The sequence below is a fragment of the Sciurus vulgaris genome, assembly GCF_902686455.1.
Source record: "Sciurus vulgaris genome assembly, chromosome: 7".
Classification (NCBI taxonomy): domain Eukaryota; kingdom Metazoa; phylum Chordata; class Mammalia; order Rodentia; family Sciuridae; genus Sciurus; species Sciurus vulgaris.
In genome coordinates, this window is record NC_136467.1 from 31,443,215 (window position 1) to 31,467,207 (window position 23,993).

Consider the following 23,993-nt stretch of genomic DNA (forward strand, 5'->3'; position numbering starts at 1 on the left):
AGGAAGTTCACTGATTTCCAAGATCCTTCTTCATCTAAAGTCAGTGACTCTTTAAAAGCTTATGATCACTTTCTTAATTTCTTATTCAACCCATTTCTTGCTCTCATGAGAAATAATCCAGGTGTGTTTAGGAAGAAAATCAGTTATCTGCTTTTCTGATGCAAAAGCTGAAAAAATGAAAAAAAGATTATCTTTCCAGCTGGAAGGCAACCCTTTTCTACAGATACAGTTAATACAGTTAATCTTTTTTTAAAAAAATTCTGAACTCTGAAAAAAGAAAAAAAAAAAAAAGGAATTACTAAGTCATTTAAACAAGTGACTTAGTAAACAAAAATATCCAATATTATGTAAAATGTAAAATTTTTAAAATCATTTATCTAGGGCTATTGATGAAAACAACAAATGAAGCATAGAAGCAATTATAGGAAGAAAAAATATCCAATATTATGTAAAGTGTGTTGGAACTGAGTCATCATATTGAGGAATCAGATTTCTATTCACACTTTTACTGGTGCAAAATTTTGTGTTATATGAATTATTTTATAGTATATTATTTTCAATGACAAGTGTATTCTAATTTAAATTGTCTGATACTGCAAACATATACCACTTTACATATACCACTTTATTCCCTTCAGAATCCTGTTGCTTGAGAGAAGCTCTTTCAGGGGAGTCAGACTATGCAATAGGGCTGAAAAAAACAAAGCTATGGTGGAAAATCACTCTCCTGCAAAAGTGTATATAAATGAAATTGAGTTCATTTTATGGATATAAGGTCAATAAAACTGAATTCCCAAAATGGGAGGTATTCATTCAACAATGAATTCATTTATAAGTAATACAGCAACAACCTTGGGGATGATTACTGTGGGTGCTTTCTTGTCCAAATGTAATGTTGGTGGGAGGAATAGGGAAATTGAAAATAGCATTGATGGCTTCTACCTGAATCCCATTAGCACTTGGAAGTTAATAGCCATCTCATTTTTGAGAAGGGGAGAAATTGGAACTCAACATGTAGCAAACCATTCTGTTCTGTAATTAGTATAATTATTTTGAAAAAAAAAAACAAAAAACAAAAAGCTCCCTTAACATTCAATACTTAGAATTTGCCTATTTTAGGCATTTCAGCTGTTGGCAAACCACCCAACATAGTCATTCCTTAATGAATTTTTAAAATCATTTATCTAGGGCTATTGATGAAAACAACAAATGAAGCATAGAAGCAATTATAGGAAGAAAAAATCTCCAATATTATGTAAAATGTGTTGGAACTGAGTCATATGCAAATTTTTAAACTTCACTTTTAAATTTGAGTTCCTGGAATCCCTCCTTTATGACTGACTCACATTCTATTTTGGGTTAAACCTGTCAGTACTACAATCCTTTCACTGTACGTTAAAATTTAGATTAAAAAAAAAAAAAATCAGGTGCTAATAGCAAGGGACCTCACACACTGTGGCCCTGTACTAATACTGAGCTTGTGTTCTCCAAAGTCAGGGCTGCTAAACTATCCATGTTTTCAAGTCATGTTTTCTGATGCTATGTTTGCAAAAAAGGTTTAATTAGAAACCCTAGTTCACAGTTAAATACTTGATCTTGTTCTTTTATTTCAAATATCTATTTTTTCCACTTTTTGCCTGTCAAAATCTTCCTGTATTTTTATAATGAACTTTATTATTTTAAAATGATCTTCTTATTAGTTTTTTTTTTCTTTATTTTTTTTCCTAAAAGGGGTCCAGGCCTCTATTTTCCTCTTGATCTCACTGTTCGCTCCTGCTTTCTTAATAATGTTCAGTTCATTTGCTTCAGAGTTCACACTGACTCCTTGACTTCTCCAAGGACATGAACCTTAGGTCTGGGAGCCACAGGAAAGAGGACACAGCTCATGCCTGTCCCTCAGCAGAGTCACAGAGAAGATGCTATCTATGTTTTCATGGCTCTAGAGAAATGTGCAGAACCTCAACCTGTGTCCCATCAGATCTTTTAGTTAGTCTTCCAAGAGCATTTATACTTCAAACCCAGCCTGTGTTCCTTTGTGCTATACTCAATGTAGATAAATGATTATCTCCTTCCAAAGAGCTCTCTATAAACTCAGAGAATGTACTCAATTGCCATCATCTTTTAAGAAAATTAAGTCTTGCTCATTTTTCTCTTTGGTCTTACTTTTAAAAACTTGAATTATTTTGCCAACTATGTGGTTATCTTCTAAATAATTTACAAGTTCTCCAAATAGTCTTTGAACATGGGCCCCAGAAGCTCACAATTCTGCACAATACTAATTTGAGATCATCTATCAGCTCCATAGCATCAGACTCTCATTCTGAATATATTATTTATATTCTGTAGTTCTGGGATCAAACTCAGGGCCTACAAATGCTCTACAACTGAGCTACATTCCTGACCCTATATTAATTTTTATATTAGTCTTTGTAAGCATCCTATTATTACAAACTTTTTTGTGTTTAAATTTGAGTTTGATTTTAATACAACTGATTGGTTTCAGATAAGGTTGTTATTGAGAATAGAGGTCATTTTGATAGGATACTAGTTGTAGAAATTATATAAAATTATAAGTATGACTAAAAACCCATATTTTCGTTCCTCTACTTAATTTTTTTCTAATATTTTCCTCTATTTACTCTTGGATAAATTTTCCAGTTTCATGTTTTTTCAGCAAATTACTGGCAAAAAAAAATCAAATCTAGTTGCCTAATACTAGTAGAGTAACTATGCCAATTTCGTTTGGCATCAGTGTGATTATGAACAAATTTAGTCTTTAGGAATGTATTCGGCTATTTCTGCATGACCGTATTTAAATTCTATGTTTATTGTTTTCTTTCTTCTTCTTTTCTTTTTCCGGAAAGTAAGTTGGAAATGATTACAACACATGCAAGTATGAAACTCGGGGCTCATTAGTTCCTCTAGAGGTTCAGGCCTTCAGAATAGTCGAAGGTAACCTTGTCGGGCATGTTCAGTATTGGCCTTTGGGAAGTTCAACACAGTGTTTCCCTGGCATGCAGATTTACTTTGGGAGAGAACCAAGTCCACAAGGGAAAAGTCAATAGAAATAATGATTGAAGCCCATGGCACTTAAAGGAAATCCCCATAGGGGAACTTTGACACTCCCTGTCCCCGTTTACCCCATGACACAAAATGAACCTTTCATGGATTAGTATCAGAAGGCCTTATCTTTGCTCAAATCCAGAGAAACTCTACAAGCACTCCAACCTAGAATTGAAGACTGCAAGTGGAATGCATAGGCATTAAGTTTACCCATAGTTCTATACTGAAGTATGAGATATTGATTGATTGATTGATTGCAGTGAACCCAGAAGCTCGGATACGCAGGCAAGTGCTGTATCACTGAGCTACATCCCCAACCCTTTTTCTTCTATTTTGAGACAGTATCACTAAGTCCCCTGGCTGCCCTCAAGTTTAACAATCATATGCCTCTGCCTCCAGAGTAGCCTGGACAATAGGCAGGTGCTACTGTGTCCACTCATTTATTCTTTTTTATAGTAATACTTTATGTCAGGGATTTTTCCAATCATGATATTCCTGTCTCAAAAGAGTTGGGGAGACAGCTTAGTGGTAGAGCACTCCTGGGTTCAATCTCCAGTACCCCCCACAAAAAGAATCTTGAAAGCTATCCAATCATGACATTCATTCCTATACCCCATTTTCTGACAGGCTTTTGCCATATAGTAGCTTTCAAGCAACTATAAAATACAAGCAATCTTTGAGAATATATAGACATATTTTTTTTAACTTTTGGTACTGGGGAGGTTCAATCCCTGGGTTCACCAGGAATGCTTTACCACTGAGCTAAGTTACAACCCCAGTCTTTTTTTTTTTTTTTTTTTTTTTTTTTTATTTTGAGACAAACTCTCATTAAGTTGCTGAGGCTGGCTTGGAACTGGTGATCCTCCTGCCTCAGCCTTCTGAGTTTCTGGGATGGCAGGTGTGCACACTGCACCTAGCAAGAGAATACCGGTTTCTGTGTGTGTGTGTGTGTGTGTGTGTGTGTGTGTGTGTGTGTGTGTTTACAGACTGCATTTTGATTCATTGTACACAAATGGGGTACATCATTTCGTTTCTATCTTACTCCAGTTAGAATGGTTATTATGGAGAATACTGGTTTTATTTAACCCTTGTCAGCACTGAATGCTACCATTTAGAAAATGGTTACTATGTATATTACTTATGGGTACTATTTTTTTTTCTAAAATGAATAGTCTAACTGAATATAATTATTGCTAATCCTTTTTTTTTACATGGGGAAAGAGACAAATACGTATTGTTTAAAATATATTTTCCAGTCTTACTTTTCAATGAGTAACTTGAATGATTTGAGGAGGTGGCGACAAACCCCTGCACAGCCCTGAGTATCAATCCGCCTCAGCTGCCTTTGAGGCAGATTTTCTATAGCATCAAGGCTAAAGTCTAACTCATCTTTAAGAAGAGTTATGTAAACTATTGTGATCTGAGTTCTCCTTTCTTGACCTCTCATTATTGCAAGGTCAAATCCTGTTGATTATCACCTAGCTGTACATCAAACTCTTTTTTTTTTTTTTTTTTTTTTGGTAATGGAACTTGAACCCAGGGGTGCTTAACCACTAAGCCATATCCCTAGTCCTTTTTATTTTTTGAGACAGGGTCTCAGTAATTTGCCTGAGGCTAGCTTGAATTTGCCATCCTCTTGCCTCAGCCTCTCAACTCACTGTGATTATAGGGATTACAAGCGTGTGCCATTCTGCTTGGTTTGTGTATCAAACTCTTATTCCTGGAACTGAATGGGTTTTTTGAATCTAGACTTAGTGACTTTAATTGGGGGACAAATCATTGCTCAAAAGAAGTGTCAAACTCAAGGGCTGGGGAGATAGCTCAGCTGGTAGAGTGCTTGCCTCACAAGCACAAGGCCCTGAGTTTGATCCCCAGTACTGAAAAAAAAAAAAAAAAAAAAAAAAAAAAGTGTCAAACTCAGGAAAGAAATTTCAAAGATTATAATCAAGACATTTTTCTTTTTACCTGATTTTTCCTGGCCCCAAGACCTCTTTCTTGCTATTCTCTACTGAGAACAAAGCCCAAAATATGTACGTGAACGTGCACAGGCAAACATTCAAAGAGGAAGTCATTGGAAATGTATATTTGTGTGTATATACTGTGGACATTTTCTGGAAAAAAAAAAAAAAAAAAAAAACACCCAGAAACTGTTTTTGGTGGTTAGAAAGTCATGGAACAGATCTTCTCTTCCCTGAGCACTTCATCTGAAAACCAGGAATTATCTTTTGCCTCTAAAATCATTTTAGTGTAAAAATGGACCACTTTCCTCAATGTTCAGAAAAGATATTTGTCCATGTCTTTTAGAAACTAGGCATTTGTGACCAATATAAATAGAATCGGCACTTTGTGCAGTTATACAGTAAATGCAACAAGAATAGAATGACTTTAGCAGATACTTAAGTAATAGACTGTTCAGATTCATTTTCCTTTGTGTATTTGAGTGTTACAGGTTTAGTGGATCAATGGGAAAGTTGGGAGAGATTTGCAGACCAAATAACTAACAAGCCCAGCACAGTGGTGCACGCCTGTAATCCCAGAGACTCAGGTAGCCGAGGCAGGAAGATTGTAAGTTCAAAGCCAGCCTCAGCAACTTAGTGAGGCTTTGAGTCACTAACTGAGACCCTGTCTCAAAGTGAAAGAATAAAAAAGCCTGGAAATGTGTCTCAGTAGTTAAGTACCCCTCGGTTCAATCCCTAGTACCAAAAAGAAAAGAATACAGGACACAAAACTTTGCAATTCATTTGTCCCATAGCATCTCTTTTCTGCAACTATAGACTTGAATTTTTGTTCCAACTACAAGACTTGAAGTTTTCTTTCTTTTATAACAGCATTTGAAACTCATGTGGGACCTTGGGGATGCATGGCAAATAAGATAGCATAAGTGACCTTCTACATCTTTTTACAGAGAATCTACTTCTGGTTTTGAGCATAACCCAGTAGTAAATTATGTATACAGGTAAAACAGAGGTTTACCCTTCATTCATTTAACTAATATCCATTGATTGGTTATTATAGCCAATGTTAATATGTGACTATGATAAGGTACTGAAAATTGGTTTCTGAATAATTTCGGATAGTCTCTTCTTCTATAGAGCTGGGGACACCTAAATGATAATAAGCAATACTAATGCTTTATTTTATCCAAATAGTATATAATTTTTGCCTCCCTTCCTCTTCCCCTCCTGTTTTTATTTCTATGTCCTAGAAATAAAGATTTGACCTTAATTGTTTTTAATCTTAGCTTTATGAGAAGGTATCCTAGTTTATCATCTTCATTTTCCCACAAGAAAGTAATCATTAAAACACTAATGTATTTTGCACTCTCTGGAAAGAAAATGAATACTCATTCTATCAAAAATGAACTCCATCCGTTCTTGTCTTTCAAACAAGTTAATAAGATAGAAATAAATCCTAAAGTTAAAAGGAAAAGAATTTCAAATACGATTTTATGAATTTCCAGGTATGGTGGTGCACACCTGTAATCCCAGTGACTCAGGAGGCTAAAGCAAGAGAATCCCAAGTTCAAAGGCAACCTCAGCACCTCAGGAAGGCCCTAAACCACTTACAAAGACCCTGTCTCAGAAACTAAAAAGGACTGGGGATGTGGCTCAGTGTTAAGATGTCCCTGTGTTTAATCCCCAGCACAAAAATAATAAAAAAGACTTTTATGAACATACTCAATTATTGTGTAAGTAATTATTGCAATATAAGATATTCGACTTCAAATCTGTACATATTTGGAGGCAATGTGGTGAAGTAATTAAAAGCCTGTGCTGCTTTGATCCCCAGCAAGAACACCACCAAAAAAGTCTTCAAATTATAAAAAAAAAAAATGAGCATATAGACCTTTCCCAAGTTATTTCAGTTTCCTCATCTGTAAAATGGGAATGATGATAATAACCTTTCCTGCTGGAGATACTGTGAGCATAAGTGAGTTAGTTATCAGAAGCACAGAGAATAGTGTGCTTTTTCCTCCTTGACTGCAGACATAATCTTTCTTCACAGGCAGCAACAGGTTGCCTGTCAACTTTACAAGGCTTTCCATCATTGCCCTCCACTTTTCTAGCCTGAGGAAGGGACAAGCACCTTGCAATCTGTGTCCTTCAGTTCCCAGAGTTAGAGAAGACAAACACCAGAACCGGGGACCTGGAAAAGAAAGGCCAATTCCTGAGACTGCCACTGAGCTGGGGAGGGAGTTGGGTAAGAGCAAGTAAAAATACCACAAAATAGTCTTGCCCGTTTTAGGATAGCTTTTCTTTGTGGGAAGTGGCGAGTGCAGACTTCAACATTCATTTGGTTGCTATATGTTTTCTGCGATGATAACAAATTTGATTCTGACAGTTTCTGCTTATTTTGTAATGTTTCCATTGGGGAATGGGAGCTTAGAGCTGCTTATTCCACCCTTTTGCTGATGCCACCTCCCTGGATAAGATTTTAAAGGTTAACTTGGCCTGATTCCCCTTTCCCCAAAATGGGGCTACTGAAAATACCTATTTGTTCAAAAGATTAACTAAGAAAATTAGATAATAAATGTGTCTGGCCCACTGTAAATACTCTATTAAAATATTATTAATAATTATTATTCTGAAATACAGTGTGAGTTGAAGTGTTCGATGTTCTAGTTCCAGGAAAACTTCCATACCAGATTGCAGTGGGATTTACTTCCTGTTTGGAAACAGCTAAAAGTAGTTTCATTCATTCCTCAGCAACAGCCTCTTGCCCTCAAATATCTGGAATGTCTATTTGGTTCCTGACCAGGGTCTGAATTTGCAATTATACTTCATAAATATTATAGGATTTCTAAAGCTGGACCTGGGCAAAAAGAATGATAAAAATATAAATTAAATTCATGTAAGGATGAAGTACACATGTGGTATATTGTCGTACTCCCCAGAGTCCTCTAAAAAATAAATAGAAAAGAAAATATAGACCGAAAGGGCAAAAATAAAACTGCATCTGATGTCCAGCCAGAACACCTGGAGAAAACACATGGAAATATCAAAAAATATACCTGCAAAGGGAAGCCACTTAATACAGGAGCTTCTTGGAACACTCACAGACTTGCATTTTTATTCTTGACTTCCCAGAAGTTAAGAGCTCAAGGGATCTGGCTGGGTTCAGAACTGGCACCTATTAAAGTTGAAATTCAGTACTTAGTAAAGCTATCCACTTCACATGTTATATAGATGTTTTCATTCCCTGGACATTCCCCCACTTATTTCTTTATGAGACTAATGACCTACCCACTGAATACCAAAGAGATGTTGGAGAAAGAATCATTGCTAACCCAGTTTTGCAATGAAAACCTTACATCACCGTCATTCAAAACTTTGTAAAAGATGTACACACGGTGTTTTTGCTTCTGCAGAAATGTGCACTTCTTATTTGTCAGGTATTGTGTTTAACATGTGTTTCATATCAAATACAAGAAAGGTCAAATGAAATCTTAAAAAAAAAAAAAAAAATTCTGGCAGGATCTGCTGTGAATGGCTCTTCCAGTACATCTGGGAGCCTCTGTGAAAAATTAACTCAATATTCTGGACTCTTGGGATGGCCAGATTATTAACTGGTTTTGCAGAAGCACTCTTTGTCTGAGCCAAGGCATAGAAGAAATATTTTAAATCTGTAGACCATTAAGTATTGTACAGTCAACCTACTGCGTACAAAAAAACAGCAAATAGTTTAACAGGATATCTAGTTCCATTCACCACTGAAGAAATAAGCCTGGCATTTGTTTACAATTGCATTTGGCAGGCTAAACTAAATGGCTAAAGTGTCAATGGAAGATTGAATATCGGACTTTTTCTTCCTAGAAGAAATTAAACATTGCAAATTATAATGTAGAACAAATTATTATACCACACTGCCTTGACCTAATGTAGCTTCTGAATAGGGAAACAGTAGGAACCAATGAACATTTTTCCTACAACTTCACATAAAATCCAGATACAGATTTCTACATTTTCCCTTCTTGTCAAGTATCTTTTTAGAGGTAAACTCAAGGAGAAACATATTAAGGATTATAGTGTCATTTGCAAAGAGAGATATTTAAAACATTTCTCTCTTTCCCCATAAAGCCTAGGAGTGGATGTTTGCTCATTCTTTAACCTAGGCTTGGGAATCATTTCTCATATTATCCTCATTACCCTGAAATAGACATACTCAGGTTCTCAGTTATATGAATGCATAAAACACCACTCACTCCATGTTACTTCCATTTGGCAAAAGTCGGTTAGAGACCCCTGGGAAGCCTAAAAATATTCTAATACCTCAACTCCCCCACTTCCTTTGAATGAGAATCTGACACTCATTTTGGTTTTGTAAATTCCTCACAGTAATGAGTAGCCATGATTGAGAATCACTGGAAAGCATTGTGCCTTGGGTAGGGAAAAGAAAATCTAGTAGCAGGGTTTAGACAAATCCAAATAATTTATTGAATTGAACTTGAGCCTATGCAAAAAGTTTTGAAGATTATTATGTTCCCAGCCACGTACTGTATTGTTGTCAAGACAATAATCTGAAAGATACAAGTAGCCAGTTATTACTAATTTTTCTAATGAGTATATTTGATAGTAGATGACAGCCCAAACAGTTTCTACATCCTTCTGCAAAGAAAAATAGTATTGATGTGCAATATCACAATCTTACTGCTAGGCTGGGGAGTGGTTTCTTTCCCATCCAGTTATTTAAAGAGACATCAAGTACTTCAAACTAACCATGTTCTTTATCATTTTATTGCCTCAATGCCAGAAATTCAAGAGGAATGAAGGCACATGTGTTAAAAAACCACTACATTTTGGCATAATAATTATCTCCTTAAATTCTAGTAGTTCAAGTTGAATGGGATTTATGATTCTCATTTGAACAGGTTAGATGTTAATAACTTATTAATCAAATATTTATTGAATGCCTCCTATGTGCCAAGTGCCCCTTTAGGACTCAGGAAATTTACAAGAGACCACAAACAAAAAGAATAAGAAAATCATATTCTAGGAGGTGTTAGGTATCATGAATGAAAGTATTAAGCAGGAAGAGGGAAGGAAGTTGCCATTTAATAGGCTATCAAGAAAGGCTTTACCCAGAATTGACATTTGAACAGATACCTGAAGAGAATTCTGGGGCTATTTGAACGAAGGAAGTTCAAATTTTCTAGGTCCTCTAGACTGAGGACCTAGAAAGCACAATATGTGGAAACAACTATTTTTACTTTTGCTATACTTCTTTGCATATAGATTTTTTAATAAATGACCAACTTCTATCAAAAAAGTTTATCCCCTCCAGTCTCCATCTGAGTAATTGCATTCCTGTTGACAAATTTGATGACATGACTAAGGATAATAATAACCATTGCCACGTATTGAAACTTAGGTGGAATTAACGTGAATCCTAGCCTTAACTTTGCCAGTTTTTCCAATAAGGAGTCTAATGGTAGAAGAGATTAAGCACCTTTCCCATGGGCCCTACACAGTCAAAAGTGGGGCTGCCTAAATTTTACCCTATGTCTCACTCCAAAACCCAAGCTCCACACAGTTCTATCTAACCATATCTACCAACTCTGTTCTAAAATAAATGTAATACAAATGTAAACAACTTCTGATAATCTATATAACCTTTCATGTGTCACTTCACTTCTTTCAGAATCTGTTTCTCCTTCTCTTAAATAAGAAGACTGAATTAAATCACCTGTTAAATACTTTATAGCCACAAAATACTGTGATTCTCAGAGAGCATTAACTTTGGCTACTTTAACATAGTTCGAGTCCTACCAAATCAATGATGTAGTCAATAGACGTGTATTGATTGCCTTCTCTCAGAATCAAGCACAATCTACAAACGTGATGGCCCCAAATAATTTTTTTCTTAAGGTGTTAACGATATGCTTTGGAATAGGATACAGAAAGGTTTGATCTAGAGATATTGGCCTTGTATCTACTCCCAGGTGGAAACAAATGCCTGAGAATCCAGGCAGGAAATTTAAGTGGGTGAATCATAATGTTGCACAGACGTGGCTCTGTGCCAACTCAGAGCAGTCAGGTTAAGAATGCTGAAAAGCTATGTTTCATTCAAACCAAACTCTGGTGCCTATTTTGCTGCATATCTTAACTTACAAATGCGGATACAATAATTCTGGTGATATTATTGAAAGAAATACATAAGAGTATGTAGTCCCTTCATTCCCGACTCATGTCACTGCCTCCACAGGGCCCACTTCAATCAACAGCGACAGAGAATAAGCTACGCGAGAGTGGGGACTTTGTTCACATCAATGCTGTGGCTCACTGTACAATAGATCATACATAAATGTTTATTGAATGAATAACTGAAATAACTTTAAAATTGAGTATACATCTGAGTTTTAAGAAAACTCATATCAATTCTCAGCTGACATTTAAAAATTATAGTTGAGACTTGGCCTGTAGCCTTCAATCGGTCACCAACGTAAGTTATGCTACCCTCTGGTAATCAGTTTTCTCAACTATAAAGCCAGGAGGTGGGGAGTGGTGAGAAAAGGTTCCTTCCAGTTTTCTAAATCTCTGATCCTCTGAGCTCTAATTTTGGTGTAGAATACAGAAAACATTTAATATGGACTCAGTGTAACTCTGTGGTAGAGCTCTTGCCTAGCTTGTGTGAGGCCCTGGGTTCAATCCCAGCACCATCAAAAAACAATCAAACATTTGATTTAGTAGAAGTTTGACCTGGACGTCTTGACCTTATGTAGACTGGAGTTGAAAGAAGTGCTTGCCTGGCCAAGCAGGAAACATAAATAAGAGAAGTGGACTGCCTTAAGCAATTCGCAATCACAAGGGCCAAATCGAAAAATATCGAAACCAACAAGAATGCAAATGAAATAAAACCACAAAAGGAGGAGCATTTGTCTAGTTGGTTGGCATCATAATCTCTTCAGGGGTCAGGATAGTCCCTAACTGCCACGTTATATGGATATAATTAATGTTAACCAACTGAACAAAGATAAATCATTAGCTTCCAGAGATCAAAATGATAAGGATCCTGATTGCTGACTCGTCACTAACCTCTTGACCAGAGTCCTGTCGTCCTATCCACACTGCTGTCTTCATGAGCCCAGTTGCACAAACTGTGGGTGTGTCTGCTATAGTGGATGGGGGCACATTCTCACCCAGCTGTGGCAAGTGGAGGGTGGTGGCCCAGGATAGAGCATGAGAAACCCACTCCACAGTGCGAGTGAAGCCACTACTGAGCACTCAAAGGTGATACAACAGTAGGTCAGAGATGGAGCCGGTTCTCCAGGGAGGATGGCCACCAACCACATGACACAGAATGGCTTCATCCAGCAGCCACAGACTGTGGACTGCTTTGAGCCCAACTGGTCGCCAACTTCCAAAGCTCTGGAACATTTGAGACCCTCCATGCCCACACTGTATCTTCTCTCACATTCCGTCAATCCTGACATCTTGGCAGTCTTTCTTCCAGTGGCCCTTCACACCAGATCCTTTCCATCTGCACAGTTCCATCTTGTTCATGTTCCCACCAGCTCTCCTCTGTTATCACAGCAGCTTCCTAAACACCTCAGTTCTGTATTTTCAACTGTGGTCCTTTATGCAGACTGCAAGGAGTCCCAAATTCCCACAGTATATGAAGGACACTATGACATTTAAAACCTGCCACTGTCCAACTTCTCTCGAGTTTCCAATCATTTCTCCCATGAGTTTTCTATTCCCATGGTGTTGTTCACCCAGCTGTTGCCCAAACATGCCTCATTAAGTTCTGCTCCCACACCTATGTTTATGCTGTCCCACCCACCTTGGACACCTTCTACTGCCTCCTCACCACTACTTAAAAATCCCGTTCAAGTCCTACTTCCTCCTTGAAGCATTGCTCAACAACATGGCCCACAGTGTTGCTTCCGCCTTTAAACTGACAAAACTTGGTAGCAATAACATATACTTCACATTTATAGGAACTCAAGCTTGGGCTTCATATCTGTTTTGTAGATATGTATGTCCTACTCCCCAATCAGAATGTAATGTTCAAGGGTCAACGAGTTTGTTTGCTTTCTGACTTTATAGTGATCAGGATAGTTACATCTTTTTGGAGGGATAGGGGGGACAGCAGGGATTGAACTCAGGGGCACTCAACCACTGAGCCACGTTCCCAGCTCTTTTTTGTAGTTTTTATTTAGAGACAGGGTCTCACTGAGTTGCTTAGTGCCTTGCTGAAGCTGAGGCTGGCTCTGAACTTGAGATTCTCCTGCCTCAGTCACCCAGACACAGGAATTATGGGTGTGCCACTGAGCCCAGCTAGGATAATCCCATCTTGGACTTAATAAATACTTGTTGAATGTCATAAGCCCATCAAAGTAAAATGAAGAACCAAGTCTTTCCCTTCTCCATACAAAGAACCAAACTCAGAATTAGTATCTGCAGGACAGTGTTATAAACTGTGCCACCAGGCAGGAGACTTGCAAAAGTCTACAGCAGTTTGAAGGACAAGCTTTCACATTCCTGGATGTGAAATATTTTGCAACTTTCAATCATGCAACTTGGGATGGAAGAAAAACAACTTCCCTGGCTAATGAGAGAAACATTTTGAGAACTTCTATTGTATCTTAGGAAGAAATGATGATTTTAGCATAAGTTGCTAAAGAGATTTACAGAAAGTCATAAGCAAATTATTATGAATAATTTTAAAATAAATAGTAGACAAATCCATGTTATCTGACAATTCCTTTATATCAACATCACAGGTAATTTTAAATAAGTTATCTGTGCATACAGGTAGGTGTTTTATCTTTTTGAACCAATATTCTTAAAATAAGGATGAGGTAGAATAGAGAAAGATGACTATAGCTGCCACCTTCCTAATATTGCCAATTCTGTTCAACTTTCCATTAATTGAAGGCATTTAAGGAATTGAGATGTTGGCTTGTTTCTCATATCAGTAAATATATTAATGATTTATTCCCAGGTTCATTTCTCAGAATCTATTGAAAATTTCTGGACATCTCCTTAACTATGATATCCTGATACCTTTCATCTTCTAAGGTTCAAATCATAACCAAAATAATGCTTCTAGGTTTCAAAACTCTAGTAATCAATCATCGAGCAACTACTTTCTAGGAGTGATCTTCCCTCCCGTTCATACTCTACTACGTCCTATTTTCTCAGATAAGGAAATTTCCTTCCCTCCCTCCTTCCTTCCTTCCTTAACCTCCTAGAATTCTTTGGAAATAAGTTGAAAAGCAATACCACTTCTATTAGAAAAATAATTTTCTATGATTCCCACTAAAAGAAACCTATAAGGATTTAAAGAAGTGAACTAAGTTCCATTGATTATTGTGGAACCTGCAATTTTAAAGTATCTTCGTAAATAATTTATTCAAATTATTCTGTCTACAAAATAATGCAAGCACTCATTCTGCCTTTCAGAATGATAGCACATCCTAATGAATGTGCGATCATTTATTAAATAAGTTTTAATAAATCCAATTAGTGCTAAAATGATTAGTTATGACAATGGCATGATAGTTATACCCCAAAAAGGAAAAAAGTTATTAGTTTGAACACATTCTAAAGAAATTATAAGTTAATTGCCATGATGTCTAGGATTTACTTTAAAATAGTCCAGTCAAAAATAAAACAGGATAAGTGAAAATAAGATTGGCAACATGTTGAGAATTATTAAAGCTGGATGATAGGTGTTGATAGATAGGTGCCTAGAGGTTTATAGCATTGCTGAGTGTTGTATATGCTTCAAATTTTCCAAAATAAAATACTTAAAAATTCTGTACTTCTGTTCTACTGCTCATTATATCCTCACCTCATCCTCCTCCCACAATTAAACCCCCAAATGGGAGATCCTTTTGGAGAAATTCTCCTGAGTCCTTATCCCAGGGAAAGGAAGAAAGAAGAAACGAAAGAGCCCATTGCAGATTCTCTCAGTCATCAAATTCTAGAAGTTATTGATTTCTTCAACTTCCATCTTTTTGCTGAGATGTAGGTGTTTCATGAAGACTTGGAAGAATAGGCATCTGGTAATGAATTTTCTCTCTTCTGTGAAGTACTTAAAGCTACAGGATTTAGTGATTGAGCATTGCCTGCTGACTATTAAAATGTTTACAGTATTCATGGATTTGTGCTTAAACTATATTGTATGAAGTGGGCATGGTGGTTCACACCTGTAATCCTAACTATTCAGGAGGCAAGAAGATCACAAGTTCAAGGTCAGCCTTGGCAACCTAGAGGAATCCTGTCTTAAAATAAAATAATAAAATGGACTAGGAATGTAGTTCAGTGGTAAAGGGTCCCTGGAATACACACACACACACACACACACACACACACACACTATATGAACTATATGAACTGACTAGATAATTTTCTGTGGAAACTTTGGTTCTTGAGAACCATAAACCACTTGCACAATAACAACTCAAAGAACAAGAAGGAATTCTTGATGATCCTGACTTTATACAGGGGCATCTTCCACATGTAGAAGAATTTTTAAAAACAAATAGCGATAACCAATCATTCATGAGTAAATGAGATCTGGAGGAATGATGTTTGTTTTACACAGACTCTGCAAGGACATGGGTAGTTAAAAAGATTAACACAGAAAGCAAACTCATGTATGGCAGTTTTCCAAAATGAATGCATAGTTGCAAAATCAATTAGAACTTTTGTAATTAAAAAGGGTAAGAAAAGTGGCAAAATCATAAGAGTATTCTTTACTCTCACAGTATGTTGACTTTATAAAGGTGTTTAGGGGCAATTTAATTACTCACGTCTGGAGATAACACAGGTGGTCTTCCTAGGGATCTGTTCCTCAAAATCAGAACCTCATTTCAGTGACTATTATCTAGCCCTGGCTGGGAAGCTCCTGGGGCACTAGCTGACATGCCAAAGAAGACTTAAAACTATTTCATAAGGAACTGTGGAAAAGAAGAAAGCCAGTTAGGGGGGAAATGGAAAGCTAAGGCAAGACATAATCATGATTTCAAATATTTGAGGTATGTTACTGTATAAAAGACAGAGCGCAACTCTTCCGTGTAACTCAAGAGTGAGCTAGAATCAGTCACCATAGTGAGAAGGATTCAGATTAGATTCAACCTGTGAAGGGCTACCCAACAATTAAAACAGTTCTTTGGAGATACAGGTAACTCTTTGGAAGGAACTCACGCTGTTCAGTGGAGTATGAGGGTTGTTTACAGTGCTGCTCAAAATGTGGCCATGGAATGATGCTGCTCTATACATCCTTTTTTTTTTTTTCTCCTTGAGATTTATTTATTTTTTCATTTATTTTTTGCAGTGCTGAGGATCAAACTTAGCCCTCACACATGGTAGGCAAGTGTTCCATCACTGAACCCAAGGTTTAAATTTTTAAATTTTAAATTTTAATGAAGTTGTTACTGTTTTTTTTTTTTTTTTTTTCACGTTTCCTGTAAATGAAAACCATATTACAATTACCAGGAAATTCCATTCCTATATTTAGAACACGTACATATTTATGTGTCAAATATCATTGGTAATCAATTCCAGATTGTTTACTTAAACTAAGAACACAACATGGATCTATCCTCTTCACAAACATTTAACTGCACAATACCATTATGTGAACTATAGGCATGGTGTTGTATAGCAAGTTTCCAAAAACCATTAACTTGCATGACTAAAATGTCATGCACACTGAAGATCAACTTCAATTTCCCCTCCTCACAGACCACAAGCCCCCCCATTCCACTCTCTTTATCTATGAGCTTGACTATGTGATACACGTAGTATAAGTGGAATTGTAGTAAGTCATTTTTCTTCTGTAACTATCATTTCACTTAGCGTAATGTCCCCCAAATTCATTCATGTTATCACTTAGGACTTCCTTCTTTTTAAAGACCAAATAGTATCCCATTGTATGTATACACTAGGCTTTCTTTATCCATTCATCTGTTAATGGACATTTAGCTTTTTTCCTCATCTTAGCTATTGTGAATAATATCTGAATATGGGAGTTCAGATGTCTCTTTAAGCTCCTGGTTTCCATATGTTCTGTGTTACTAATCCCTAAGAGAAGGAGATCATGCCAGACTGAAAATTCGCACACTGCTTCCTTCAATAAAGTCTTGCTATAGAAAGAAAATGGCAATGGAACCAAACAATGTCCTTTATGACATTCTTGAGCCCTTTGTTTATTACTGCAATGAAAATAATTTACCCTTTAAATAGTTAATAAGACTAGGGATATTTTACAGTAATCGAATGATTGCGCTACAAAAACCAGTTAAGTGGAAGGTCCTTTTTGACATTAAGTTCTGTATTTCACTGGTTGAGGATACGTTTGGAAGCTACATATCACAGTAGTATACAGTTGCCAAAAACAAAAAAATCATCACTGCTATTTCCCTGAGCTTATTATAAGGAATCTATTAATTGGATCTACACTAAGAAAAACCTCTAAGCTGAATAAATAACACAAATTACATATGTACATATGCTACTGTTTAAGAGTATAACGATTCTATTAGCATCGTAAAACAAGAATTCATTTTAAAATGCTACCGAATTCAATTATGCATTTTCCCAAGCAGTATTTACTAAAAATATCATTTGTTATGTAGAGATCCAACATGCTTTTTGTGTAGTTAGTGTCTTTGTACAAGGTTTGCCAACCACTGATGCCTTCTGCATACAGTTGTGCGTTCAGTGCACTGCACAGGGAACAGGAGCAAGTGGGGGCTGAACGAGTCGAATGTGCTTGCCCAGTCATCAGCCCCGAGAGTGAAACTGCATCAGGACTAGGGTGACCTACCATTCCAGTTAGCCCAGGATTAAAGGTTTCCCAGGATATGAGACTTTCAGTGCTATAGTCAGTTCGATCCCAGGCAAACCACCCTAATCAGGGCACAGGTGTGCCAGATGCCTCAGTTTCAGTCTCAAATCTCTGTTCTAGAACCAAAGGCCTTGAGGCCACTGCAGTGGTGACACCATTTTCACATCACTTTTTTTCTTCTTATGTTTCCAAGGTGAAAGAGCCATGTAGTCACACCAACATCCTGACCAAGCCTGACCCAAGAACCTTCTGGACCACTGATGATTCAGGTATTATTGGGAAAATACACTCTGATCCTGTGATGAGCAGGATGTGTTCCGTACTGCCTGCTGGTTGCTGATACCCAGCCCAGCACTTGAATGCACTTCACGAGCCATTTCATGATCATGAAAGTCCTTTCATTAAATCTCCTTTGCCTGTATCAGAAACATATATACGATCAGGCGAAGCGTTACAGATTGTGAACTATGTTCAAGTGTTAGGACACGAATGAGTCTATTTCCGAGAGTAGAGGAGAAAGGAGAAGAATAAAGTGGGCAAGTGCATAGTTCAATTTTTTTTTTTTTTTTTTTTCTGGGATGAAAAGGGGATTTAAAAAACCTTAACTGGACTAGACTTCAGAACACTCAAGAGAAGGCAAATTTGCCTTTTTCTGGGGGATCCAGAGGTATAAACCTAATCCGAATCAGAGGAGCGCCACGTCATGAGATCAGATTGTGCTTCACCTTATACAATTAAAAATTAGGCGAAGGGTAGGGTTTGTTCTTCCAGGAAAACGAAGGATCCTTTTGATTCTTTTTCAAAACACATGTGAGCCGTGAGGATTAATTGCCCTAAGTAGATACTAAAGATGAAGGGGCGGTGGCGGGCAAAAGGAGCTGAAACACTTAGAAAGTGATAATAGAGCTTTCACTTCTAATTAAGTGAGGCCTGATGAAACAGAAAACCAGTGCTGTTGTCTAATATTCGTGTCATACCTTACACTTTTATAAAGTGCATTCACAAAAATCTAATTTAGTGTGTTGCAGCAATGCTGTGAAATAGGAGGGGCAGTCTGCCCTCCCTCCGCCTCCTTAGAAGCGAGATAACAAGCTCCAGAGGTTATCTCCAAAGAGAGCTGGGAGCTGGGCAGAGAGCCGCAGGCCTGTTCTCTCACGCGCTTCCGAGGAAGAAGCAGCTCCTGTGAGGAGAGCAGGCCCAATCTGTGCTTTAATCTTCTCTTTATAAAAGAGTCAGTCTGTGCCTCTTAGCACAAGCAGAGGAGTTGAGAAGGGAAATGAAAAACTCTCTGATGGCTTTTTTTTTTTTTTTTTTTAAGACCAGGCTTATGGTCTAAACTTATTAACAATTTTATCTGTCAATTTTTTTCCTATTTTGTTTTATGTATTTCCTTTGAAGAAAGATGAAGAAACATGAAAGTGAATTGGCCTCTTTATGCCATCATTTCAATCCATTAGCAGTGCAACACCACAATAAATAAGCCATCTGCTGGCTAATACTGCTGTTAAGATTTGCAGCACATGTGTGGTGAAGAAGCAAAATAGAACGAAGCATCATAATTGAAAATTAAATGATTTGTGATGTTAGGTAAAGAGAATGGAATGGGATGGGAATCTGCACAGGATAGGTCCAGAAGATGCTGCCTGGACACTTGGAGGAGCTGGAGAAATTAAGTTACAAGAAAAACTATCGCCAGGTGTAACAGCACATGCCTGTAATCCCAGTGATCCAAGAGGCTGAGGGAGGATGATTGCAAGTTCAAGGCCAGCCTGAGTAATTGAGCAAGACCTTGCCTCAAAAGGAAAACAAAAAGGGCTGGGGATATAGCTCAGTGGTAGAGTCAATCCCTAGTACTGAAAAAAAATTATTGTTTCAATACAGAATAGGTAGAGAAATGAGAAATAAGAAGTTGTTCATATCTATTTACTTTTAAAAGAGCCATGTAGTCACACCAACATTCATAACTTGGGGGTCAGCTTTCATGATTTGGGGGTCATCAGTGGGGTTACAAAGACAGAGTGTCCTTTGTGCGATGGTTCATCCTATGAGAATTTTCCCTGACAACTAAGGCATGGCTAAGATCTGTGGGTAGAGTGATTTTTTTAATCTTTTTGCCTATTGGTCAATCAATCTGAGATCAGATTGATTCTGATTATCTACCTATGATGATAAAATTGTCTTTTGGAGCTTGGATTCAATCAATTTTGATCAAATTTTGAAGTTGTGCTACAGCATGTACGTCTTTATGATTGTCATGATTTTCTGATAAAAGATCATTCAGATATTAGGAAATGTGTTTCTTTATCTCTGGTAAAAGTCTTTGTTTAAAACCTATTTTTAAAAATATGTTTACATATCCAGTCCAGTCTTCTCATGGCTTTTCTTCAGGTGGTGGTATAGGTTTTCTATCCATTTAATTTTAAACTATCCATGTTATAGTTAAAGTGCTTCTCTTCTAACCAACATGTGCTTTTCCTTTTAAATCCTATCTGACAATCTCTGTTCTTTTTTTAATACAGGATGTTTAGAGCACTTTACTTGATGTAATTGCTGACACAGATTAACTCTTCCACTTCGTACTTGTTTTCTATATATACCTTTTCTTCTTTGTTTGCCTGTTCTCACTTTCCTGACTTCTGAAGAATTCTTTGAATATTTTCAGAATTGAAAGTTAAAATTTTGTGATACTCGTGATTGAACCCAGGGCTGTGTGCATCCTAGGCAAGCACTCTACCACTGAGCAACATTTCCAGGCCTTTTTTTATTATTTTTATTTTGAGACAGGGTTTCATTAAATTGCCAAGGCTAGCCTCAAACATATCATCCTCCTGCCTCAGCCTCCTGAGTAGCTGGGATTACAGGCATGTACCACCATGCCCAGCTAACGTTAATGTATCTATTGACTTTCTAATTATACCTCACTGAATTGTATTTTTAATGGTGGCTCTAGAGATTACAATAAATAAATTTTCAGTGTATTTCTGAGATCTTGAAACAACGTTGGTCCATTTACCCAACCCCCCACCTTCATTCTTCATATTATGGTAGTCTTGTATATTACGTATATGTGTAAAATAAACCCTAGAGTGCAGTGCATTTAAAGGGCAATGTTATAGTCATTGTTATAAAATGAATTTTATTATTACAACTTTTAAAAATTCCTGAAATATCTATATTGGTTATTGGGAATTAAATCAAATCCAGAGGTGCTTAACCACTGAGCCAAATCCCCAACCCTTCTTTATATTTTATTTAGAGACAGGGTCTCCCTGAGTTTTTTAGGGCCTTGCTAAGTTGCTGAGGCTGGCTTTAAACTCGAAATCCTCCTGCCTCAGCCTCCCAAACTGCTGGGATTACAGGCTTGCGCTACCACCCCCAGGTCCTGAAATAATTTTGATAAAATTATTCTGACATTTCCTATGGAAATTATTTCAAGTGATTGAAATCTTTCCATTCAAAGCCAGCCACCCATCATCCGTGAGTGTTTTATTTACTTAATTAATATGTAGTCTCAATATTTAATTCAAGTAAAATTGAATATCAGGGGAAATTAGTCCACCTGACTTGACAGAAAAAAAAATCAATAAAACATCATTTTGTTAAGAACTAAGGAATTATTGAGGATTAGTCCATCTTGAAAACCATTGAAGATTTTTGCATTCAGTGTCTCTGTGCTTGAGCACCAGAGGACAAGACTGGTAATCTCAGTCACCATCGATAGATATGGGTACACAGTTGGAGAAACAAGCCATTTTTTTAAAGTCTTTTTATAATTATAATAAAAAAGTAGCATATGCTCATCATAGGCTCAAAAAAAAAAAAAAAAAGAAATGGAGAAATGAAGAAAATTAATCAGTCATAATCTTACCACCACTTCTACTTTTGTTCATTGAGCTTAGAGTCTCTCATGATGTCCCAACAATAAGCAAACAGGCTGCACAAGTTTAGGTTCTTTCCTGTAATCTTTGTTTTTAGGCTTTGAAACCTGAGTTGTTTGTTTTTATACATGTTTGTTTTTCAATTACTAGTCTCGCATTGGCTTGTAAATTAGAATTTCAAGGTAGGATAAGGTTCCCATACTTGAATAATTTGTGTTTTTCCCCAGTGTTATAATTGGTCACACATATAATGTTCATTGCTTAGAAGTAAGTCCCATAATGAAGTAGTTAAACAATAGGATTTCTCTCAAGAGCCATAATTTTTACCAGGCACCTATTTTGCCAGGTAGGAAAATGTAACTTCTTATATTCTCCCTGCACCCCTTTACTTGAATTTTCCTTTTTTTGTCCTGGGGATTGAATTTCAGAATGCTCCGTCTTTTTTATTTTACTTTGAGATGGGATTTTGCTAAATTGCCTAGGCTGGTCTCCAACTTGTGATTCTCCTGCTTCAGCCTCCTGAGTAACTGGGATTGCAGGCATGAGCTACCACGCCTGGAATGAAGTTTCCTTGTAACATGACAATTCTACCCTTGAGATTTTGAAAACGTCTAGATTTCCTTCAAGCAAAAATTAAAGTACAAGAATCATAATTGGGCAAATTTTTCCCAGAAGGAAAAATTGGATGTTCCCTTTTATTTCCATGATTATGCATTTTTCTTTATATTTTCTAATGATTCATTGCATTTTAAAATTTGGTTTAAATTTCTGGGTACTTAGGAATCACTATAAAGTGGCATATTTATATTTATTTAAGATCAGTATAGTTTATGTACTGAATGTAGAAATGAAATGATTCATAGTTTGGAAACATATGGACTACAGAAGTATTTCAGTATTTCAGAGAATATGTAAAATTAGATCATTGAATTAATACAAGTAGTGGGAGGAATTCATTACATAAATTTTCAAAAATGAAAACAGTTTTCTAGATTTTTTCTTAAAGCACACATCACTCTCATATTTATATCAACAAAATAGTTGCATTGTCCTCCAAAGTATGGCATTATCTATTAAAGAAGGAGAGAGACAGACAGACAGACATATAATAAATGTTAATCATGATCTGCTAACACAGAAATTTTCCATCTGATACATGTTGACCAGGATATTCATGGTAGTTTTTGTCTCTTGATATAGCACATAAATCATTTAGTAAAATGCCTATAGATACATAAAAATCCTTTAAGTAGACTGATCTCAGGTCATAAGAACAAAAGCAGTGGCTCTCAGTAATAAAGTCATCCTACACAGTGAAGAATTCCAGAGTCACATAAAGGCATTCATTGGAGTAGAAGTGAAGTCAGGCACTAGAAGGCAGACAGGCACCATTGTAGGAACCTGAAATTGTCTTTTGACCTAAATCGTGAACAGTCTCTACCTCATTTAGCACAAAAATCCAATATAAAGAGTGATTTCCTAAGAGACTATTCTTATGGCTCTCAGTCACAAATTTGCCCTATTATCAACTGTCATTTAGTCTATTTTTTGTTTCTTGTGTTGAAATTTGATCAACAATGACCTTAACATAACAATGGCTGTTGACATTATTGAATGATTATCTTAATGAGAGCCACCAATCATAAATCTTTACACTATCAAATGAAAGATCCTCTTCAGACTCAGATTGTCCCACACTAAACACAAATAAAAACATAACGGCCTTCCACAAAAAGAGTGTACCATATCTCTTGTAAAAATCACCAACTCCTTAGCCAAATCCCACTGCTCCCTAATATAATTGCCAGGATGTTCAGTGCTTTCTAGAGTCCTCTGCACCTGGAACATGCCTAATCCAACATCCTCTGGGGAAATGGATACAATGAGTTCTCCCCCAAACTAAGGGAAGTTCATCTTGAACGTCTTAGGAAGTCCTAACCCTTTAGAAGGACAAAGATCCAGTTTGCCACACATATGCTGGTCTTTTTTTTTTTTTTTTTTTTTTCACATCCCCTATTTCTCCAACTTAGACTTTTCAAAATTGAACTTGACTTCCATTACTTCCATCTTAGAACCAGAAACCACCGTCATTCTCATTTTCCTGGATCCCACCTCTTTCAGGCAAGTGAACTCACATAAGAATTAGTTGACCAACCAGTCATTCAAAGAGCTGCAGGAATCTGCTAACTAGTACACAGTCTGTTGTGGTTAGTGACTGAGCTGTGAGACTTTCTGCATGTCCATTCCTTTCAT

General features: G+C 36.8%; 1 long non-coding RNA gene across 1 annotated transcript in view; it reads left to right on the forward strand.

Moving 5' to 3' along the window:
- Positions 1-18,138, forward strand: part of LOC306665531 — a 75,803-nt gene extending 57,665 nt beyond the window's left edge. Inside the window, exon 3 of the long non-coding RNA XR_013765059.1 lies at positions 18,056-18,138. This is a non-coding gene — a long non-coding RNA (uncharacterized lncRNA). The remainder of the gene's footprint in view (positions 1-18,055) is intronic.
- Positions 18,139-23,993: the final 5,855 nt, after the last annotated feature.